Here is a 20,251-nt window from a genome sequence, read left to right on the forward strand (position 1 = left end):
CAGCACCATCCAACATTATTCCTGATTTCTCCCAGATTTCACAGTCAGAGCAGACAGCCACACTGGAAGCTTTTCATAGAGTTGTGACTTTCATTGTATCCAGGATGATCCACTTCTTTTCCCAAAGTATGATGGAAAGGTAAGCATATGCTGTGAGGATATGTGTTAAGCAGAGAAAAAGAAAAATTAACAGTCCTCTACACTTTGTTCTCTCACAGACTACTTTTGGCTGCTTACTCTCCACTTTAATGAGAACTCCTGTCAAAAGCAAAAGTGCACACCTTCAGGTGGTATTCAGTGGGCTGTGTCATACCTGCTGAGTCATGGCAGAGAACTTGCTCTGAAGGAAGTGAAGACAGCACTGACATACAGTTGACATTGTATAGGCAAATTGATTGCATCTGTCAGTCTGCATCAATATGATACGTCTAATCCTTCAACTGTATAATGTTGATTCCATTAGCAATCTCAGAAAGCTAGTGCATATCATGTTTTAGCACTGTTTCTTGATTCTACCTTTCTACTCTTGCAGCTGACATCAATACATTAAAGGATACAGTTTTTGAAATGAGTCAGATTCCCAATGTGTCAAGTTGTAACTCCATGAAAATGATACCACACAGCAGCACTGCTACCACTGGCACAGCAGTATCACACTAAGTCAGTGTCATTGTCAAGATTTCAAACTCAGTATGTCAGACCACACAAGAGGTGTCAAGACTTCAAGCAAGGGAATTAACAACTGCTAAAACCAACACTAATATGTACAAACAGCAATTCATATTCAAGGTAAGTTACTCATCATATAAAAATGATGGCACTTGAATATTGCTGTAGTTAAGGTAAACACCTCATTCACCTGTGTACATTCATCTTGTCTTCTCCTGTATTCAGATTTTGCAGCATCATGACTGGGAGATGTTATATGATGTACGCTATACGATGATATCTACATATGACTCTATGCGATTTACTAACCAACGATATCAACCTTCTGCAAACAATGTCTCTCAGCAAAGGCAATACAACTCAGTATTTGTGGTGGTGAAAATTTGATTTCCTCATCTTTTGCTTGACAGAAATAAAATGAAAATGTAAAAACAATCAGGGAAAGCAGACAGGACAGCAATCAATCGGAAAAGTCTTTATTAGACTTTAACATCATTTAATAAAGAACACGATTAATGAATAGCAATTATGCCTTTTAACACTCATTAAATAATAAACACATCACGTTCGCATCTAGAAATGCATATTTGCAGCTAGGCAGTTTATATATTGTAATATCCGAAGACAATGGATAGAATTAAGATGCTCTACATTTACTCTTTGGGGGGTGTTTGCTTCACGAAAGTTGTGATGGGTCATTTAGTTTCCCCATTAGCTGTTTCATCATGGATATGGTCTACACTATAAATTAAGAGCTTGAGTACGCAGACTCATCCTAAACATGAACATGCGCAATTCCAAAAGCCATAGTTACAGGCGCGTGTACGTCATAACAAAGAAACCGGATCAACACACAGCGAATAAGATAAATAATTAATTATTCCGGAAACAAACGCTAGGTGGTTAGCCCTCCAGAAGTAGCGCCAAATTTGAACCTTCGTTTTCAATACAGATAATAGCGGAGTGATCCTTATTAATGTATCAGACTGGTATTTATGTTTAGCCTGATATTTAGTGAATAACACAGAAAGCCCTGGAACGTGAGATTTCAAATTCAAAAGTGAAACTGTGGAGCAAAGTAAGTGAAGCCCCTCTGTTAATATTGTGAAATTGTACAACATTATAATCTTTAGTTGTTTTGGCATTATTTTCCCAGTCTGTTAAGGGATAACTTGCAGATTAAAACTTACTTTTTTGAGTTGTTTGTAATTTTAACTTACTAGTATTTTTTGTTATAATAAGATAATCATATTGATTGCGGTATTTTTGTGTTACAGTAGGTATTTAGTCTGCACAATCTGCTCAATTGTAATATTCTGTTATTAGACTTTTCGACATTTTAATTCTGAAGGTACTGATTATTTTCACTTGCCAAATTAATATTACAGCTGCGTATGGAGAATAGTACAATGTAATAATAATAATGTAGTAATTTCTAAGTAAGACATTCTTTGTTTGCTTATTTGGTACTTAAGGTAGGTATGCAGCCAGACATTTTTGCTTACTTTTGGCTTTGTTTACGTGAGGAAACACCACTGTAAATTGCGCAGGTGTGGGCGGTGCCAGTTTGATCGACATCACAGTGTGGCTGAGTTAAGTGTTGTGGCTCTCTCCCAATAAAGAGTTACGCTGCCGTAGGCAGCGCATAGTTGGTCTATTCCCAAAGCCAGCTATGGGGCAAAATACCTAAATCAGGGATCTTTAGTAAATATCGTTCTAATTCCCTTAAAGTAAGAGAGTATCATTAAAAAAACCCCCTTTAACATGCACTTTGTGAACAGTAAAAACTTTACTGACTCGCTGTCCGGGAGAATCACATAGCTCTCAACCAGGGCCGGTGCTAGCATTTTGGGGGCCCTACCCAGGACAATACAAAAAGTGTGACCATATTGCTGTCATGCCCCCTTCCCTATAAAGCTTATGCAGCACAACTTAACAATCATTGTGTAGTGTTACTACATTCAGACCATTAAAAAGGCTTGAAATGTTAGGGTACACACTGACTGGTATTTAGTACCAATGTTGTGTTATGGCAAGCCCCTGTACCACAGCAAGGTAGCCACTCATAATGGGTCACACACACACACTCTGACTGGGATTGCGCAGTGGTGCAGCTGTTAACACTGTCGCCCCTTAGCAAGAGGTTCTCTGGTTCAATTCTCAGCTAGGGTGCATTATGTGTAGAGTTTGCATGTCCTCCCTGCATTCGCATGGGTTTCCTCCCACATTCCAAAGACTTGCTTCTGCAACATTTCTCCCTGGGCCTCGGCAGAAAATTGGCTCTGTCCTAGTCAGGACTTTCCCAGAAAACAAATGTTAAATAAATAAAATTTAGTATCAATAAATTATGACAAGCCCCTGTACCACAGCAAGGTCGCTACATACAGAGGTTCTCACACTGACTGGCATTTAGTACCAATGCTACATTACAAGCCCCTGTACCATTGCAAGGTAGCCACTCACAGATGTACACACACACACTGACTAGCATTTAGTAGTAATGTTGTTACATCATGGCAAGCCTCTGTACTGCATCAAGGTAGTCAGTCCCTCAGAGGTACACAAAAACACCCACACAAGCTCTTTCACACAGGACAGAGACATAAGACACAGTGAATACAACAACGAACCACAAGCGTCCAACAAAGGACAAAAAATAACATCAACACAACACTCCACAGCACAGTTTCCAAAAATAACAGCAGGCAGGGTAAATTTTCCACCATTTGTTCTTCTCTGGTACCTCGGTGTTTCGCCTTCAAAGGAATAAATTAACTCCACAAAAACCCCACCTTATATACCATTCAAACACACTTAAACAATAAATTCATTCTCCAGTGAATATATTTTTTCCATAAATTCTGCAGTAGTGAGTACTCAAAAAGAATTATTTTGTTTAAAGCATCATTTTAAACCATTCAAATTTAGAGACCCGTAGAAACATTCTAAACAGTTAATCAAATGTAAACATTTACCTTAAATGTTTTTAACATTTAAGCATTTACATGATCTTATACTTTAAACAATTTTAACACTAAATGCATAATGCCTATCTAACCCAAGTGAGTTATTTTATAAGATTAAATTACTATCAATATTCATACCACATGGTTGAAGTGTTCTATAGTTAATAATGAATCTACATTCCAACTTATCCAACTCATTTTTAAAACTACCTCCATATTCCATAAATGGCCATGCTAGAACACTAAAAAATAAACTCTTAGAACAACCCCAATGTGCAGATGCGAAATGATCACCTACTGGACAGACAGCTACACAGACTTGCACACAAGACATAGACACCCACACATGACGAAGACAGCACTACAGTAAGACTGACCATTAAGAATTTAAAATAGTGGCATTATGAACTAATGATGATGCTAGAATAAGCATGCACTGTGTGACCCCACAGTTTTGACGAACAGACCAAAACTAACATCTGGACACTGTGTAACATTCTCACAGCCCCTACCAATCTCCTAACCTCTCAGCATAATTCCAAAGACGAAAATAACTGCAGAACATAGGTGTAACATCAAGAATAGTTGCCAACATTGCTATGATAAACTTAAAAAGATATTAGAATAACAGGGACTGTCGTCTTCTTTTTCTTTGGGCTGGTCCCATTAGGGGTCGCCACAGCAGATCATCTTTTTCCATTTCTTCCTGTCGTCTGCATCTTGCTCCGTCACACCAATCACCTGCATGTCCTCTCTCACCACATCCATAAACCTCATCTTAGACCTTCCTCTTACCTGACAGCTCCATCCTTAGCACCCTTTTCCCAATATACCCATCATCCCTCCTCAGCACATGTCCAAACCAATGCAATCTCGCCTCTCTGGCTTTGTCTCCAAACTGTCCAACCTGGGCTGACCCTTTAATATACTTATTACTAATCCTGTCTACCCTCGTCACACCCAGTGCAAATCTTAACATCTTTAACACTGCCACGTCCAGCTCTGACTCCTGCCTTTTTGTTAATGCTACCGTGTCCAACCCATGCAACATAGCTGGTCTCACTACCCTCTTGTAGACCTTCCCTTTCACTTTTGCTGGTACTCTTCTGTCACAAATCACTCCTGACACTCTTCTCCACCCACTCCCATCCTGCCTGTACTGTCTTCTTCATCTCTATTCCACACTCACCATTACTCTGAACTACTGATCCCAACTATTTAAACTCATCCACCATCGCCAACTCTACTCCTTGCATCCTCACCACTCCTCTATCCTCCCTTTCATTCACACACATATATTCTCTTAGTCCTGCTGAGCTTCATTCCTCTACTCTCTAGAACATATCTCCACCTCTCCAGGGTCTCCTCAACCTGGTCCCTACTCTCACTTCAGATCAGAATGTCATCTGCAAATATGTGGACAACAGGGGATTGTATTACCATTAATTAAAATAATTAGTACATTCTGCAGAACTCACATAGTCCCCCCAAAAAACCAGCACAGTTCTAAAGCAGGTAAAACCAAAATAAAAAAAAAAAAAAAAAAAAAAAGACAAGGACGTAGCATTAGGGATTTAAAACAGTGGGCTTATGAACTAATAAAGAATAACAGATTTTTCCAGTAGCATGCATTACGTGAATCCACATTTTTGATGAGTAGAAACACAGATCTAACACCTAAACATTGTGTAGCATTCTCACAGCCCCTATCCCTCTCCTAACCTTTCAGTGCAACAATTACAGACAAAGCCCCCCCCCCCAAAAAAAAAAATGGCAGAACAAAGGTGTAACATCAGGGATAGCTTGAAACTTTGCTATGATCAACTTCAATAGTAGAACAGGGTTTGCAGACATCAGTACATTTTGCAGAATTCTCACAGCCTCTACCCCCCAGTGTCTCAGCACAATAAATCTGGATGAAGTGAAAGAAAAAGCAAAACACAAAAAGGTATAATATTAAAAAAACAATGTGTTTATGAGTAAACAAAGATGCTGGAATAACAGATTTTGCAGTAAAATGCATTGCGTAACCCCACATGTTTTAATGAAAAGAGGCAAATACCAGGCAAACATCTGAATATTGCGCAACATTCTCACAGCCCGTAACCCCCCTTACCAACCTGTCAGCACAATAACTCCAGACAAAGCAAAAAACGATCATAGATCAAAGGCGTACCATCAGGGATAGTTGTAAACATTGTCGGTATACACAATGTTAGTATAACAGGGTTTGCATTAGTATATATTAAAATAACAGCTGTACATTCTGCAACATTCTCACAGCCGCTAACTCCCCTCCCAACCTCTCAGCACAATAATTGTGGACAGAGCAAAACATTATCGTAGAACAAAGGTGTAGCATCATGCATAGTTGTAAGCATTGCCGGTATGCATAAAACATACTAGTAGAACAGGGTTTGCATTGGTATACATTAAAACATCTGTACATTCTGCAGCATTGTCACAGCCACTACCCCCCACTACCAGTATTTCAGCACAATTGTACACAAAACAAAAATGCATTAATGAATATTCTTATGTAAGACTAGCTAAAAAAACTACTTCAGATCTGAACATTAATTACAGACAAGCCTTCCTTCCTCAATCTCTTAGCAGAAGAATTCTGGCCAAAGGTAAAATAAAACTGTTACAACCAGAAGTCTACCCCTCCCAAAAAAAATCATCTTGGCATAAGAACTCTGCAGAAAAAAAAGCTATACAATCCTCTCCATAGATTTCCTTACCACCCCCCAGCAAAAAATAAAGTTAAAAATAAACCCAGCAACTTACCTTTTCTGCAGTTGATACAAGGCTGGTATTAATCCTCTTCTTAGTTCTCCTACACACAGACCAGACCAGTTCAGCCCCTTTAAAATTTCCCTCAAAAGGACAGTTTCTCAGATCTTTTAGAAATTACCCTTCAAGGGCAGTTAAAATACAGCTGCTTTGCTGGTCCCGCAGTCTTTCCAGAAAAAACTTGCATTCTCCATCCATCCTCATGCCACACCTCTCAACCTCTTAGTGTGAAAAATCTGGACAAAGCCAAAAATAATGGGGGTACAAAGGCTTAAAAATAGGGACACTTTTTAAATATTGCTCATATAAAGTTACAAACTTGCTTTCAGGCTTTGCTTTAGCCTGCATTTTCTGAAGGATATAAGGTCTGAAACATAAATGTCTGCCATTATTTAGTGAAGAAAACCCAAAATTTTATGAAGAAAAAACTAAAAATATGAAGCAAAAATGTGGACATTATTAAAAAAAAATGGGCAGTTCAGAGGTATGCCTAATGCCGATAATCCATTGAACTGACCCAACAGACCACAAATTGCAGCAAAGCCGATCAGAGATCTGGAACTTGTGTCTTTGACTGGAACTTGTGTCTTTGACTGCGGAAGCCAATCGGGTCCCTAGCTTCACTGAAGCGGACCTGATTGAGTGCAGCTAGGGACCTGATTGGCTGCAGCAGTCAAGGAAGCAAGTTCTAAAAAAAACAAAACAAACAAAAAAAAAAAAACGGAATCGCGCGACGACGCTAAATGAACGAGGCAAGAAGCAGAACAGATGGAGAAACCTGTGGCTGCTTAATGTGGGGCCCTCGCATGCGGGAAGATAATCGGGGGCTCCCCGCGACCGCAGGTTTGGCGGATGCCTAACGCCGGCTATGCTCTCAACTTCCTGGTGCAATAAATCCGGACAAAGTCTAAAATGATGGGTGGACAAGGGCCGCCAAAAATATGGACAGATTTTACCAATTACTCTTATAAACTTAGAAAGGTACCAGGATAACAGGATTTGAGTTAGCACTAATTTTCTGAAGGATATGCAGTCTGAAACCCTGTTTATCATTATTTAGTGACTTCAATCCTCCGTGATTTGCCAGAAAACCTCAAATTTTATGAGAAACAGGCCAAAAATGTGATGCAAAAATCTGGACATTTGAGAGGTATGAATTATCCACATCCAGCAAGAGTGCTGCCAGCCCCTGTGCATATTTTAGATGGATGTCATACTGTCTTTTTCTGTTATCTTCTCAAGAACTTTGGGTTTCACATAAACCTACATTTCATGAACAGTAACAAGTGCACCTCTGGAACATTACTGACTAGAACCCCTCAAAACAACTTATAATAGTGCAAAAATTGAGGCAAAATCAGAGGCACATAAGAGTTATCTACTCCGGGGGGGACAGCTCTGAATAAACTGCACTTTAAGTTGGTGGAATGTTTCCATCATCTTTACTCTGCCCCTGTCACACCGGGGGGAGGCACTTATTAATGCACATCCTGGTGTGTCCTGAGGTAAGCATTCACCCCCATTTTCATCCATATAACCCCAAAATTGTACACATACCCAGATTTTTCCCCCATACACATGCATAAAATATGCATTTCCTCTTTGGTCCTACCACTATAAAAAGGCTGGTCTTTACAGGAGTACTTTTGTCTCTAAGCATACTGTGTATATCTGTGTGATGCAAATAGTAGTTTATACAGCTGCAGCCATTCTGGGCTCTTTGAACTGTAATATTTCTAAGATGTTCTTAGAAAAAAATGTACTCAGTTGAGTACACTAAGAATGCTTGGCTACAGCCTTGATTAAAAGTGCAGTGTAGTATAGAATTTTATTTAATACAGTGCCAGAAAAGGTTTACAAAATGGGGATGATGACCCGTAAGTAGTGGAGTGATGTACACATACGGCTGTGACCACTGAGCAATAATAAGGCATTGGTAAGTACACTGTTGTAATTATAACCTAGAATGGATCGCCCCAAAGTTAAACACCTTCATCCTCACATACTTGCAACAGACACTGCATGTTTTTGGACCTTTTTAATTGTAGAAAAATATGACAGGCCAAACAAAAAAAAAACCTGCAGGCAATTTAGAGGATCTCCAGTTCAACCCCCCCCCCCAAAAAAAAAAAGTAACATTCAAAGATTAACTATATGCATGTTCAGTTAAGCACATACTCACAAAATGAACAGCAACACGGTGAATGAGACCAATAAGTTAAGAAGCTTTCATCAGTGAATAAAGGTGAAAAAGACCAGTAGCCAGTTCAGAGTTTTCAGTACAGATTAATAAGAGGCAAGAAATGAGTTTGGGAGAAACTCTAGCATATCTTGTTGCACACTGTTAATTATCCTAAAAAAGGGTATGCCACAGTATAGATAGCCTTTGCCTGTCTGCACCCCTATACCACACATTTTCAGGCTTCTCTCTCTCTGTCTCTCTCTCTCTCATGAAGTGGTACTGTCCCATGATGGACCTTCACTTTAAACACAAATACATTGCGTACCAGAACAGGGCCTCACATGCACGCCCATATCAATTTCTGGCTCGTATTCTTTTTTTTTCCTTAACCTGCTCACATACTACTCTATTTCATAAATTTAAACTTGCCACAAAAGAGAAAAACAGAAAAAAATGACAGTAAAAAATCTACCTACTTATATCCTGTCTCTTCCCTGACCTCTCCAAACCTTTCAACACTCTCTCTCACCCTGTACTCCTATCTGCTGCCTCCCTAGCCTGGTTGTCTAGCTACCTGTCTTGTAAGCAACAATCTGTAAGGTGGCTGTTTTCCTGCTCACCCTCCATTCTAGTCCCATATGGTGTTTCCCAAGGTTCCATCTTGGGTCTCCTCCTGTTTAAAATCTTCACTAATGAACTTCATACATCCTGCAAGCAAACTTCCCTAATTCAATATGTGGATGATTGAACTCTCATCTCCTTCTCCAGTAATATCTCTGAACTCTGTACTTTAACCCAAGACACCTTTCTAGCCATTGAAAAGTGTCTGTGTGACAATCTACTCATCTTAAACCCCCAAACTCTTGCTTTTTGTCCACCTTTATCTCTGTCATCATAACTCCACCTTTGCTATCACATCCTCTAATAACACCATCATACAACCTGAACCCCATACAAAGCTCCTCTGTACCATCATCGACTATGAACTTAAATGAAACTTGGCCTGCTGTATCGTAACAGAAAATTTCTGACTTGCAATGCTAGACTCTCCCTGGCACAAGCTTTTCTCTTCTCCTTCTCTCCCTTCTCTATGCTGCCACACTCCTAACATTCAGTCCACAACCCTGTCCCAACTCCAACAAACATACCACAAAATTGCTAGATTTATCACCAACTCTCCTTACAACTCGCATCAAGCCATTGGACAGAGTTGAGTGCAAGGCAGTGAACTCCCCCTGTCCCAACTCCAACAAACATACCACAAAATTGCTAGATTTATCACCAACTCTCCTTACAACTCGCATCACTGCCTTGCACTCAACTCTGTCCAATGGCTTGAACTCCCCCAACAAATCCTTCTATCACAATTTCAAATAACACACTCTATATTATACAAACCATCATCCTGCCCAGCTCTCTCCTTCCTGATATTTATACCACCTCTCAGACCCTCCGAACCTTGAACCAGCAACTTCTAGATATTTACCAACTGAAGAAAAATGTAGGCAAACTAATATATAAATGTACTGTGGCCCAAGTTTGGAACAAACTCCCTACACACATACGTTCTATTACCCAGCCATTACACTTTAAAAAAGAACGTAAACTTCACCTACTTAACACTAAAGACCTGCCCCTGTCAGGACCCCACCTAACTCCACCACACCCTTGTATTTCATTCCCACAATATCTAAATATGCATTAGTATATATATGTATTGGTCTCTGCCCATCACTAATTAACCTATTAGGGATTTATCTGGTTAACCCAACCTCTCGCTATTGATAGCTCAACTTGCTGTATATTTTTGTATATATTGTAGATGGCTACTTGTTTGTTATGATATGTATGCATATTACACTATATTTCTTGATGTTCTGTAGTTTTAATTTTACTGTCCTAGAGTGTGAATTTTTTATATACTGTAAACTGTCTGTAACTGGAGCTTTTCTCCTCAGGTCTCCACTGAAAACGGGCTCCTTGCCCAGCTGGACTAGCCCGGTTAACAAATGTCAATAAATAAACTTCCCATTATATTACAAAACTTTTCTTCCACAGTCACCTCAACTTTCAGAATACTATTAGTCTTGAGTTTTCATATCTGTAGCTAACCTCTGGAATCTGATTCCATCTGCCCTCCGATAACGTCAAACTCAAAACAGTTGCACAAAAAATCTCCACACTCATCTGTTGAACTGGAAGATCTCCTGTTCCTCTTCCTGTCCGATCTCCTGTTCCTCTTCCTGTCCTGGCTAATCAGCTGGCCTCCCCCTAACTAGTCCTTTCAATCCATAGAGTTTCTCCTCTCATCAGTCACTCTAGAATTTTTCTCACTATTGATGTGAATCCTTAACTTCTTTTTCTGGAATCTTGATCATGCAGATTAATAATGCAATCCCTCCTCACCCACTTTTCACACAATCCTTTAGATTTTGGATCTCCGTCAACATTTAACTCTTGAGCTCTTTCCCTTTTGTATTCCTGTTCCCACTCTTCTATATCTGGCTTTCCCTTACTGCTTCCTTCTTTACTGAAATATCCCTTTTTGAATTCCTGTTCCCACTCTTCTATATCTGGCTTTCCCTTACTGCTTCTTTCTTTACTGAAATATCCCTTTTTGACAACTTCTGCTTGTCACATACACACCTAGACAACCAATGCATATTGAATCTGTAATCTGTGTGCTTGTATCTGTAATTGTTTGTACCCACAAAAGGATCCAGTATAAACTCTTTCTAGGTTCTTCTTTCACTAAATATGTTTTTGGAGCTTTTCTCCCAGGCGAAAAGGAGTCTTACATGATCCAGTTGGGCCTTGTTGGTAACTAAATGCAAATAAATATATACATACATAAATAAATTTTCAACAATCTACAGAGTCTTTGATCCTCCAAACATATCTAACAAGTACTCTACTTCCCAGGCCATCCCTGATCCCCAGGCTTAAAACACAAGCTTTGGCTTGCACATATTAATTTGCAACACACACCTATATTCATTGACTGCTATTCTGCATTTAGCTTGCTCCCAAATTAAATAAATTATGTTTTAAAAGAACAGCTTTGTGCTTGATGGGCTTCCTCAAGGAGTCCGGCCTCATCATTTGAGAACTAGTGCCGTGTATGACTTATTGTGGGTGACCAGAGATCTACAAACAACTTGCATGTAATGCTGAGAAGGAAGTGGAAGGGTGGCCTAATGGCTAAGGTGTTTGCCTTACAAACACAAGGTACATGGTTTGAATCTCACAGGGGATAATTGGCTAGGCTTGAAATGGCTCACAAGGACAGTTAGCCTAGTACTACTCTATGAACCTAATATATGAACCTAATAGCACTTAGTCTGCTGGTTGGCAGCTGCCTTGGAAATGTGCTGTCTTCAGTGTAGTAGAAGATCTCTGCATGGTTAAGTCATAAGCCTGCTTTTTCACAGATATTTCTGTCTCCATTTGACAGTGGTACTGAGATTAAGACAGAGTTTGCTTCATTTTGTGGCAAGTGTCATACCCATGTGAAGCCCACCTTAAAAGGGTTTTCAAAAATAACATTGTTTTGTGATGTATGTTATTTGTAATGGTGATCATTGAGGCATTGATGTTTGTGACCTTATAAAGCAGTAGAGGGTTGATTTTAAGTTCTGTTTAAATTCTGTGGTAATTGAGTTTGGTTATTCTTTTCTTTTAGAATTTTTTATTCATTCATTTGCAGCTGAATATGGATTCTTTAAATGAGTATGCCATTGATATTTTGCTAAAGTGGAAATGCCTTGTACAGTGTAATAAATTATATGTATATTTAAAAGTAACACCTGATCACACTGGCGATCTGTGTTCCTCTTGTTAAAAGTTGAATGATTTGCTTAGCATTATTAGTAGTAAATCTAGACTTAAAGATGATGATTGCACTTGTGCAGTTGGCACAGCTTGGAGAATTGTGGTTACATGTATTAATGACTGGACTGGTGAGATAAATAATGTTAGACAAAAGAGCAAATAAATTTAGGAAAGGATGTGTCGGTTGTCTGTAAAGATCACTCAACCCCTGTGAAACAAGACAGTGCCCATGCCAACTTTGGAATTCTGGATACAAGTATTGAACAATCCTGAGGACTCAAAGTGTTTAGAAGGAAATAAATAAATAAAAAAGAAAGGAAGAAGGTCACAGCAAATGAGGAGGAAAAGGAAACTGATTTATCTATTTGACATTTGTTAACAGGGTTAGTCCAACTGGGTAGAGGCCCTTTTTCAGTGGAGAACCAAGAAGAAAAGCTCCAGCATTACAAAAAAAAAATACAGTGAATAACAATTGTAAATATTAGAGGAGAAACCAGATTAAAAAGAACTAACATGAAATAGGTAACAGTAGATACCAAGGTCAATTATTTTTTGACTGGTGAGACAATAAGAGAAACAAAATGTGCATAGTACAAATTTGCCAAAAATAAATTGGACAGAAAACTGCATAATGCAGTAAGACTACTAGACTACAAATGGATAAGCCAAGGGTCTGTATTAGAACATCGAAGTTTCAGGTCTTCGAATGTTCTAATATCGACACCTAGTAACCGAAAACCGGTAAGACCGAAAATTTAGAACATCAAATTTTTACATAGGGAAAAAATTTGCTGTTCCAAAACACGCACACAACACAACCACACCAAACAGCAATCCCCACTCTTACATCTAAACCACACTAAACTGTATATACACCACTGTCTACCCACTTACCTTAACCCAAGCCCTAACCCTAAGGTCCGTCACTATCGCACACACACCTCACTCGCACCCTAACTCACCTATCCCACCCTAACCCTCGCATCCAAACATTCGTACACTTACCTGACCCGCACCCTAACCCTAACTCACCTATCCCACCCTAACCCTCACGTCCACACAATCGCACACTTACCTGAACCCGACCGTAACTTTCCACCGCAGAGCTGAAAATGGCGAAGTGACAGGAACGAACAACCAAATTCTTTCTCTAGGAAAGATCTCAAACTTCGCTATTTTCAGCTTTCGGTTACTAGGTGTCTATATTAGAACATTCGAAGACCTGACACTTCGATGTTCTAATATAGACCCTAAGAAAATAGCTGTAATGAGGGGTTGAGTGTAGAGTAAAAGCAGGAGAAGATCCCAGGTGGTAAATGGGTAGGAAATAAGTGAAAGATTAGGATAATAGAAGCTAAGTAGACCTCAGTCAATTAGGAGAGTTTATTCATTTTATAGAAGGTGCAGCTTAGAGATGGGGAGAAGCAGGAAGAAATTATAAATGATGGGATAAGTTATGTTGGTTCTTTGCAAAGGCATGACCATGACTTACAATGGGTATCTTTTAGTGCTATTTTAAAGGAGCTAGAGTTAGTGATAGATCTGACATGTAGTGGTAGTTTATTCCAAACATTTGCAATGGAGTAACTGTAGGGTAGTTTACCAATATTTTTGTTGGGCTTATAGATTTGCAGAAAGTTCTGTTGAGAGCTACTGAATGCACGGCCAGGAGTGTAAAGCTGAATAAGAGTAGAGAGAGTGGCAAAATAATGGATCGTGTATAACTGAATAAGCTGTGACAAGCTGGGGTAACAGAATTTGGTGGTGAAATTCCAGCTTTTGCAGGTTTTTTAGGGTTATACAGTGATGCATGATAAGGTAGGTTAGAGGCAAATCTTGCTATTTTGTTTATTTCTAATTTAGTCAGAAGATTAGTTTGGAGGTTTTTGAGTATTGCGGCAGCTTAGAGTAATGTGGGGAGTAGGAAAGCTTGCGCAAGGGAGAGTCTGGAGGAATGAGTGAGGAATTTATTATGTCTGTATAGTAGTCTGAATTTTTTGATGACTCTTTAATGCATTGCTGAATTTGGAGATCGAACTTTAGGTGTGTGGCAACAGTAATGCCAAGGAGTTGTGTGAGGTTCAGTAGAGATGGCTATGTTATCCAGTGAGGAGACAGAAATGGCAGCTTTATGATGTTGTAGGGAGGAACAGGAGAAGTTTACTTTTCTTAGGGTTCTGTAACAGTTGGTTAGAAGTAAGCCATCTTTTAACTGAATGAAGGGACTGTTGGGGTGAAGGTATGAATGGTATAAATGTCTGTAAAGCAGAGAGTATACATACTAATTAGGACACTGCTTTGTTTTGTAACACACAGATTACAGGGAATGATGACCTGTTTCTAACAGAAAACTTTTGGCCCACAGAAAAAGGCAACATTTTTCCAAAAAGAGAAGGTAGAAAAAAAAAAAGGCAAGGGGTAGGTGAAAAGGAAGAAATCAAAATTGAAAGTGGAAGGATTGAAGAACATTCCTGTAAGAAAAAAAAATGGGAAAAATGGACGTTGACAACATGGCTCAAGCTGTGGATGTACTAAGCCAGCTGGATGAGAATTGTATGCTTGCAAACGTTAATGCACAATATAAACCATTCATTGATAACACCAATACTATAGATTGTGTAACTGTGACAATAAAGACAAACTTGGAATATTTATAATCCGTTGTTGGAGTGTATAGACCAACAAAGTCAAGTGCTGATGACTTACAGGAATTCATACATTTTTTGCATGAAACACAGGAGGGAAGGGTAATAGTGATTGCGGACATAAATTTACCAGAAACAGACTAGAATAATATTGATTCAACAACATTGGTAAGGAAATTATTCACAACTAATGCTCAGGAGCAACAATTGCTTCAGACTGTAAAAAAAAAAACTACCAGGTAATGGAACATACTAGACATTTTGTGTTCCTAAAGAATTTACTGTAACTTCATGTCAGGTTTTACTGCTGTTTGATATGCAGTGATCATGGGCTTATAACGTTTAATTTGTTGCTAGATAATTCTGTCAAACTGAAATCTAAACCAATGCATAGAATATTAACTCCAGATTTATATGGAAGCTAACCAGTTGCCAAGTCAAACTAATTGGAGTGATATGTTCAGTGGAAAAAAAACTGCAGAAGGAATGTGGAAAGTTTTCAAAGAGAAATTGTTTGAGCACAAAAATAATAACAAAATGTTTTAACATCAAGATCTGTGCATATATACAAAGTTAGGGGATATATTTCCATAATAATAAGATACCTGATTAAGGTGAGAGACAAATATAAGAAATGAAAATGAGGTTGAACTACAACTTTGAAAACTGAAGTAAACAAGCTGGACAATTTAATTTAAGCAAAGTGTGAGACAAGATCAAGAAAAAAAATTGAAGAAAATGTATATAAAGATATGGAGCATAATAGGAAACAGTCTTATAGATACAAGAGATATGGAAGGAGTAAAGACGTACAAATTGATAAACTATATGTGTAGATTCTAAAATTTATTTTCAGACACAACAGATTATAGATATAGTTACAAAATCTTATGCAGAACAGTTTGGCTGCACAAAGAGGGTGGTAAGTTGTCCTAGTGACATCAAGATAACCTCAGTTACTGAAATCAAATAAGATTATATTGAAAAAGAACTACTCAAACTGGATTCAAAAAGCACAGGAAGGAGTCATAATTGGTAATAATGACCTGAGAACACTTCAGCAAGAACTTTACAATACCCTTGTATCTATTGTTTACTAGGGTATACAAATATAGGGAGATTCCTGAAGAATGGAGGCATGCACTTATTAAAACCTGTCATTTAGGGAAAGGGAAGTAGGACAAACCCAGAGTTATACAGACCTTTAAGTCTACTTTCATGTTGTGGACAAGTATTGGAGAAGTTAACACTGGATATGTTATTGTCAGAATTTGAAAGCTTGGGACTTGAAACCATATATCAGCATGGATCTAGGACTATTGAACGAAGGTTCAGTAGTCCGAATCCACAATAACCCAACGCACTTTAACGAAAGCGCTTTCACCAAAAACGCTTTTTTTAAAGTGCATTCGGAAAAACAATAAATCTTCTTTTATGCAGGGGGGGCAAGCCCCCCTGCACCCCATGTGTGGGGGGCTGTGCCCCCCACACCCCCTACTTTTATATTCTCACTCCGAGGTCACACTACGATGGGAAAAGGGATTTCTCCCTTAACTGCACCGTAGTGCGACTGGCACAACCAGCATACATAACCGAAAGTGCTGCTTTGGTGAACAGCACTTTCGGTTATGTATGTTCATTGATTTCTGTTTCGGCAGAAAGTGCCGTCGGTGATCTGTACAGATCCCATCAGCATGCATATGTTGAAAATGGCTCTATTGCCACCCGTAACATGATGTTCTATAACAATATAATAGCTATAAATGAAAAATTGTGCTGTGGTGTAATGTATATAGATTTAACTTAATTTGACAGGGTCATCCACAAAACACTGATCAATAAATTAGAACAACTTGGCATTGATGTAATCTAGATAAGATGGATAGCTGCATGGCTGGGCACTTATTATGGGAACAACTGTTTTGGTATATTGGCAGGCTACAGAAGGGCATTAATGACTGTGGTTGACATATTTGTATTTAAGGGAATATTCTGAAAAATTACATCTCAGACTTAGTATATGTTAGTCCAATTTTCTGGCCATTCACTCTCTGTATTGACATTTCAAATGGTTAGCCTTGGCTTATAGAAATGTATAACACACACAAAAAAAAAATCTAAAACCATGAATAATCCAATAATTTATAACCGCATAATACATTTTCTAGCTTAAAATTTTTATTAAATTTACATCATCTTATACTTAAGTGTGCTACTAATATTGACATTGTCATTTAAACCTGGTTTTGTGCAAACATTTATTAATAGCTGCTATCTCAATTCTATCCTCTCCAATCTACTTTTTTCACTTATTCCCTCCAGGGTTCATAAAAAAATATATATTTTCCAACACTGGGAATAAAAATCCATCATGGGTCTGGGAACCTCTGTAGATGTTTAGATAAGGCATTATTAGTGTCCTTTTGATGCTGGTGTGTACGTTTGCTTCTTGTTTATTGACATTTAGTGACTGGGAAAGTCTGACTGGTTCAGGAACCCATTTTCAGTGAAGGCCCAGGGTGATAAGCACCCAAAAACACATACAGACCTAAAAGAATTTACAGCTATAAACATTACTTGTATTACTAGTAACAAGTACAGACATTAATGGCTTTATCATTTATACCTAAGCATACAAATATTTCTAGACATAAAACAATTTATCGTGTGGATAGATAATATTTGCAGCAGATTGTAAACATTTCAGTCAAAATTCTAGTTTTGAGTTGTACATTACTGGCAGAGCATATTAAGTTCTACAGAAGACATAAAAAGTAGTTTTGCTTTGTGTGTAGGAGGGTAAAAGTTAAGTAATAGAAGTAAGGCATAGGGAAAAAGTATGATTGAAGATAGTAGTCGAAGTATGGGATTATCAAAGAGATGAAGTGATGAAAAGGAGGTAAATGTAGAATAGCTTTTGTATGCAATATGAAAGAATATTTGAGAGAGATTTGATAGGGAGGTTAATGTGATGGATACTCTGAGGTGTAAGATACAGTGAGAGATTTGTCAAGAAGAAGCAGTTATAATAGATAAGAGAAGAAGATGATGTATTTGGAAGTAGTTCAGGAGAGTTTGAAAGAAGCATTAGAGAAAAAACAATTTTCCAGGTGATAGGATAGGAAGAGAGATGATGATGAGAGGTAAAGGATAAACTGTTTGTGGGGAGTCATGGGAGATTGTGTGGTAGTCTTTAGTTAAGGAGCAAAAGCACATATGAATGTTGAGAACATGATTTTTTAATATAAGTTTATAGGTCTTAAAGGAATCTAAGGCACTGATATATTTAGAGTTAGGGCATTCCATAGTCTTGCGATGACATAGCCTTCCTCTACTCCTATGTCCAGCTCTTTTGTTAGGTTTGTATACATTTAAAAGCTGTTTTTTGTGGGAGATTTCAGGATGGGGTGTAGGGCTGTAAGATAGGTTTTAAGGCAGGGGAACCATCTGGTTTATAAGTTATTTTATTAGTAAGAGATAACTATACGAAGCTAAGGTAATGGTGGAAATTCCAGCCAGTTTAGCTTTTTTGAGGGCATAACAGTGGTGCATGCGGTAAGGTGTGCCAGAAATTTGGTTGTTAAATGATAGCATTATTGGTGCTTGTTCATTAGGGGCATATGGAGGTTTGTGAGAATGGGGGCACCATATAGGAGGGAAGGGAGAAGGAAGGTATTGGTAAGTGTTTTTTTGGTGGGGTTGTCCACGAACTGTTTGTCTATAGTGTTTACCAAGTTTGAAATGAGTGTTTTTTTTTTTTTTTTTAATTGTACTAAGTACATGTTGTTCAACCGTAAGTTTATCATCTATAGCAATACCCAATAACTTTGCCTGAGTTACAATTTCAGTTTCTGTATTTGTAAGTTTATTTTGAAATTATGTGAAAAGGATTTTGGTGGGAAAAAAGTAACTTAGTTTTATTAGGATTAAGTAGTAATTTTGCTTCATTTGACCAAGTTTCAATAGAGGTAAATGGATCTTGTATCAATTTTAGGAGATGTTGAAAATTATTGGAGGACATAATAGTGGAGTTGTCAGCGTATTGGATGAATGTACCTTGAAGAGAGGCAGTATGAAGGTTATTAATGAAAATATTGAAAAGCAAGGGTCCAAGAATGGATCCTTGAGGGACTCCTGTTCTATTAACCTGGCATTCTGACAGACTAGTTTGCCACTTAACACATTGCTGTCTATTGGTTAAATAATTGGAGAACCATTTTTGGGTAAGTTGAGGGCATCTTAGTGTAGATAGTTGTTGTAACAGTTTATTATGTGACACTGTATCGAAGGCCTTTGAAAGGTCTAGTACAGTGATAGTGAACCTATGGCACGTGTGTCAAGGATAACAAGCCACAACATTTGGGGTAACACACACCAGCTTTCACCAACACCCGAGTTACCAAAGAAACTGCATTTGCATTTGTTGCTTGTGTGAAGTGCATTGAATTATGTGCCAGGAGCTAGTTCCACAGCACTGCTGCAGAGGTAAAGAAGTTATTAACCTCAAAGACTATTTCGGTATACTCTCTCGATAGTCTGCAGTGGGCAGTGCTGACATTTTCTCTTTGTGGCTTAAACTTCTGCAAAGGGCAAGTAGTCTGCATTTCTAGGAGTTTGCTGTTTTACATTCCTCTCAACTGCCCCTGTTAATCCCTCCTAAAACCGGCAACTTTTAAAACTTAATGACAATGATTAGATTTCTAGACTTCAGAAAATGTATATTAATTCACATTCATTTTTTTTTTCTGTCGGTGTCTCAAATTAATAGTACTAGTAGTTTTAAACTGTCCATGTCTCTTATTTCTAGATTTGTCCCCGATTCTGTTGAGATTTATCCCTGATGTATTGATAGCCATGCTGTTTTATTTATTTTTTTGGGGGGGGTGGTGACACGCAAGCAAACTCAAGTTAGGTATTTTCTGAATTTTTGACACGCCAAACCCAAAGGGTTTACCATCACTGGGACTCTAGTATGATTACTAATCTTGGTTGGCCAGTGTCCATGGCTTGTTCACTGTATCTGTGAAGGATAGTAGTGCAGTGGTTGCTATGTGCTGGTCGAAAACCATGTTTGGTAGATGCAAGGAGATTATTATCTGAAAGATATTTTATTAGTTTTGTGTGTATGCATTTTTCCAGAAGTTTAGATAAAGGGGAGAGGA

The 20,251-nt window shown here is 38.3% G+C and overlaps 1 protein-coding gene across 1 annotated transcript in view; it reads left to right on the plus strand.

Annotated features, from left to right (window-relative positions):
* The first annotated feature begins 1,485 nt into the window (after positions 1-1,485).
* The window catches only part of SKA3 (spindle and kinetochore associated complex subunit 3), a 730,622-nt gene continuing 711,856 nt past the window's right edge, over positions 1,486-20,251 (plus strand). The window contains exon 1 of the mRNA XM_044073181.1: positions 1,486-1,747. The gene's annotated coding sequence lies outside the window, so the exon portion shown is untranslated. The remainder of the gene's footprint in view (positions 1,748-20,251) is intronic.

This window comes from Protopterus annectens, chromosome 5.part1 (genome assembly GCF_019279795.1).
Source record: "Protopterus annectens isolate FY-2018-M chromosome 5.part1, PAN1.0, whole genome shotgun sequence".
Classification (NCBI taxonomy): domain Eukaryota; kingdom Metazoa; phylum Chordata; order Ceratodontiformes; family Protopteridae; genus Protopterus; species Protopterus annectens.